The sequence below is a fragment of the Camelina sativa genome, chromosome 12 (assembly GCF_000633955.1).
Source record: "Camelina sativa cultivar DH55 chromosome 12, Cs, whole genome shotgun sequence".
NCBI lineage: Eukaryota > Viridiplantae > Streptophyta > Magnoliopsida > Brassicales > Brassicaceae > Camelina > Camelina sativa.
Window position 1 is genome coordinate 2,518,372 of NC_025696.1, and position 5,071 is coordinate 2,523,442.

General features: G+C 35.1%; 1 long non-coding RNA gene across 1 annotated transcript; it reads right to left on the reverse strand.

Annotated features, from left to right (window-relative positions):
• LOC104729680 lies at nucleotides 3,351-3,902 on the reverse strand. The gene is made up of 3 exons (XR_002034599.1): nucleotides 3,814-3,902; nucleotides 3,571-3,703; nucleotides 3,351-3,428 (listed from the first exon to the last, which is right to left on the reverse strand). It is a non-coding gene; the product is annotated as an uncharacterized LOC104729680 (long non-coding RNA).

Consider the following 5,071-nt stretch of genomic DNA (forward strand, 5'->3'; position numbering starts at 1 on the left):
TGACACTATAGATATGCATGTACGCTGATTAAGTCACTGATTAGGAAAGGATTATCACTAATGTTATCAATATTTTGCGATGATTGACGCTTTGTAAGAAAGCATTTCCTTCAATAGATTAATGGAAAAATGCTTTAATCATGTAAGGAAATGGCGCTAATCTCGTGTCCAAGATGTTATTTTTTCTCCCCTTCTAATAAAAATAAACTCCGTGGTGGAGTGTCGCTAATCTCGTTACTGTTGCCTTTATAATTTCATGCATTTTTAGCATATGGTGCTGACGAGAAAAAAACATTAATATCCTACAATGAAATATTAAAAGAAAATGACAAGTGACGTCAATAGTAAAACATAACTGGCAAGTAGAAGAAAATTGTATATTTGGATGGCCTCTTTGATATTTGTGATCACAAAAAAAATGTTGAATAGCACAAAAATATCCTACAAATCGTATCACTTGACTGATCTCAGTCGAGTTGCAAGTCCTACATTAAACATGTTAAAAACAAGGTTGGGTTTTTCGGTTCTACATTAAACATGTTATATATATTGATAGAGGTTTTATTTAACCCAGGTTTTTTTTACAAGTAATAGTATAACACAAAATTAATCAGGAGAAGGTAGTGGACAGACGTGCAGTCCGGGAACGACCAATCGTCGGGAGTGCTTACATACAGATATGCTATTCCTAAATTCAACGGTCAGGATCTTATATAAAAAATCCTGCAGCGTTCTTCAGTGTCCACGTCACCTCCTCTCCCCTCCAGCTCAGCCATTCCCGGTAACCTTTGGTGGTACTGTCAGGAAAGAAAAGGCTTAGGTAACAGGCCAATCAGTATAAGAAGGCCCAAATTGACAACAATAAAAGAACCAAAAAAAAAAAAGAGAAGAAAAATCCCTTGGAAACCCTTAAAATTTATTCCCGACCAAATTCGACTGAGCTGAAGATGATGCGGTTCCTAGGAAGCAACGTTGCTAACAAGGTAATCGAGAGATCTTTGTCTTCTTTTCTTTGTTCACAGAAGGTTTTGTCTCTTGTCCGTCTTAATTGAAAAATTTTGCAGTCTTGTCGCATGGGGAGGTTGCAGTATCGTGGTTTTTCATCCACCGGTGAGAATTTGCAGTAATATCTTTGTGCATCTTTTTGATCAATTCGTTTGTATTCATTCATATCTGATATTTTTGCTTCAATCAATTTGGTAGATGTGACTACCACCACCGTGGGCAAGAAAATTGTTGAATATTGCTATAAAGGTGTTTTTTTGGGTGTTGGTTACGTGTTGGGTACGTTTTTTTGTTTTCACTGTAAAAAGTTTGGAACCATCTTCTCTACTTCTCTTCTTTTTAACAATGTTCGTTCGGTTTTCGTTTTGGTTTGCTTTCCTCAGGTGGTCTGACATCACCCCCCGTCTCAAAGCAAGTTCAAGAAGTTGAAGAGGTGATTAGATTTTAGGTTTTGCAATCTATATATAACCTTACATTTTCTTTCTTACCAATCCTCTCAGATAATGATTCTTCTTGCAGAGCCTCATCAGAGACGAGAAATTTCTGGATGAACAAGAAGCCAAGATTAATAATGCACTTTCTATCTATCCATTACCTTAACTAATAAATTATTATAAGACAAAACAAGACGAAGACTATTTGGTTATTTGGTTTTGTTGTCATTTGTATTATGCCCTTTTGCTAAATGGTCGTGGTCCAAATATTACTACTACTAGTAATGTTGTGAATCTTGAGGATTGGTAACATTGATAAAGATGTTCTTTTTTACCAACAAAATATCTTTTGATTGCTGCTGCATCTTGACAAATAGAGGAAGAAATGTTTCTGGGGTTTGGAATGTTCTACATATACAACATTGCAACAAGCTCTTAAAGCTACCGCTTCCTAAACTACTAATCGCTCATATATCTAATTTATAAAACTACAAGCTGAGAACAAACAAAAAAAGTTCACAGCGCCGCCAACTCGTCCTCTATTTTTCTCCTTCGAATCGCTTATGCATTGTTCTGCTATTGTAGCAAAACATGATTCTGTGTTAGTCAGGTGCCTCTTCAATTGAACTCCTCAACTCATCTATTTAACTGCTATAAAACCAATACCAAAACTGATTTTAGAGGGTTTAGCTAGCCAAGAGACTGCAGAGTTATTGGGATTGGTTTGGTTATATCGGTTATTGATGGTCAACATTGGGTCTGTTAACTGAAGTATATACGGAGCATCTTATTTATCTTCTGGTTGGGAAGCTCTCCGCAACAGAAGCTTCGTTTGTTGTAACTAGTTAAATTGTCTCCTAGATTTCATCTTTCTGTTCAACTCTTCTATATATATGTAATCGCAACTCTTCAATGGAATAGACAGAAAACTTCTTCGACTCTGTATTTTGTTAAGAGTGCCAAGAACAGGACCATAATAACATCAGCTTAGGAGTAAGAAAGAATCTTAACATACCTTATGTAACGAGCAGTGAGCAGCATTTGGGTCCTATAGGCTGATGTTGCTCTTTGAGAATCACAGGAGATCAAGACAAGGATAAGGATATACATATATATTCGGGATGAGAATGCAAACAAAATAACTTATATATATTTTCGCAGTACAGAGAAAAGAGTTTGATGATGTTGTGTTTCTTTCCTTTCATAGTTGTGTGAGGTGAAGAACTTGTATGGTTGGTTGGTAATGTGCGGGTGGAACCATTAAAGCACCAAGACAAGACCCTCAGGCAATAATAACAAAAAAGTTCAAAGATACCAGTGTGCAACAAAGCAGAAAATGCAAAACAAGTTTTGCCCTGAGCTAGAAATGGAGTCACAGAAAAGAATCAAAGAATCTTATTTTAGTCAACCAATCATGTGGCCTTTCAGCAGCAGCATATTATGCAGGGAAAGATAGATAAACAACAAAGTGCTCAGAGGATATAAAATGAAGAAGCGATATGCAGGGGAAGGGAAATAAAATAAACAAAAATGCTCTCAGGAAAACCATTAAAACAGGAGGATCCATACATTACATATTGCATCTCCATTTAGCTAAGAGTAGTAGTAGTAGTATTTAACAACAAACCCATAAAAGCATGCAACCAAAGCATTACACCAAATCCACATACTAGTCCAAAATAAAAGTAACATTGGATTAGACTGAATTGCTCCGCTCATGGCCTAGACTTACGCTCCTCCTGCATTATTGCCTGCAACATAACCAAAGTTATGGTGATTTTTATTTTTTTGCATACTAGAAAAATAAAATTGAAATGAAAGATAATTCTTAAAAGTAGAGAAAAACAGAAAATAAATTGTGAATCAAACTTTTTTACTTACTTTACGATAGCGTTCAGATGTATCATATATACAGCTCCTTTGAACGCTTGACGTGCTCGTTTTGCATTCTGTCTACTTTGTGCCAATGCTCTCTTCTCTTGTAAACATCTGTGAGAGTAATCAATTTGACTTTGGTAAAAATATACTAGTTAACAACAACAACAATAATAATAAACAAAAAGTTCACAATTGGGATTTGAAACTGAGAATAATAATTTAAACAAAAAACAAAAAAACCATACATACTTACTTTTGAAACCATGGGTAAAAAATCCACCAAGAAATAGTCCATAAAGAACCAAGCAGTCCTGCTCCTTCCACCCATTCTTGACGCTCGAGGACAGTCGGGAAGAGGCGATGGTCGAATACGCTCTTCCACAAAACTACAGATTTCGATTCAAACAATATTAATATTTTCTTTTTTTTTTAAACAACGAAATTGTTAAGGGGAATCCAATCCGGACGAAACGAAAGAGGAATAATTTTTGCTCACCTTTGCGAGAATCGTTTGCGTGTGTTTCATCATCTTGTTCTCCTGCGTCGGTCTGATGTATGTACAAATTCCTTTAGGGTTTCTGTTTTCCCAATCTTTTTTGTTATGGAGAGAGCTCACGAGTTTATAATAAACAGGCCCAAATTGACTTACACTTTTCTTTTTTAACTTTACGTTGCGTCGCGTGGTTAAAAAATTGTTTGACTCGGAGTTTTTTCCTTTTTTTTACCAATCAATAAGTGTGTATGTTTTTGTTGGTTTAATTAAGCTTCATGACCTCTCTCCATAACAATCAGGCCTTCCAATAGCTTGTTTCGTAATTTCCAGTACGTAACAAGATATCTGATATTGAAGCCAAAACTTCCACCGCCCTTTCTCCACATTGGTGAAGTCGTGATACCTTGACGTAGCTGTTTTTTCACACATTGGTCATGGGTATGTATGTTTATCAATCAAAAACTAACATGTACGTAGCTTTTATCATGCATTTAAAGTCTCGTCATTTATGAAAAATGATTAGTTGCCCCATAAAAACAAAACGCGAGAATAATATATACTATATGTTATCAGTTTTTTTTTTTATAAAAGAAAAAAATTATTAGCAAGGATGGATGAGCAGTATGCAAAATTATTAAACCTATCATTTTAGTTATTATGGATAAGAATAGTATTGTTTACACATCCCTAAAAAAAATGCTTACAAGAAGAAGTGACTTCGAAATAGTAGAAGCGAATGACAAGATTCATATAACAAAGAAAATTTCACTGCTGATATATTTTCTCGATAGTGTTGATGATGTCTTTCTGGTCAGAGTGTGCTAGCTAGTAGTTTTCTTCGATAAGATTTGTTTTTCAGAGTGTGCTAGCTACTCTAATACTAATATCATAATTAGATCACCTCTTACCCACAGCATGGTAATGCATGTTGGATAAAAGATAAGATACCCAACTAATTAATGACAAAAAATTATATCAATATTAATGTATTTTAACAACGAAAGAAACTGAACTGGGTCTGGGCGAGTGGGAATCATTTTAATGTTTGTGTCCGATCATCCGGTTCCTCCACGATTTAATTTCAATCACCACCATCGAAGACAACTAAAATCATTATTTATATCTATCTAAATATCTGTCTTTCCTGAACTAAATCTACTAGGTTAGCTTTTATTATGCAACGTTACCAAAATGGTCCCTTGATTTAAGTAAGTCACAGTGACAAAAAATACAAATCAATCAATTAAGCCATCGTAGACTG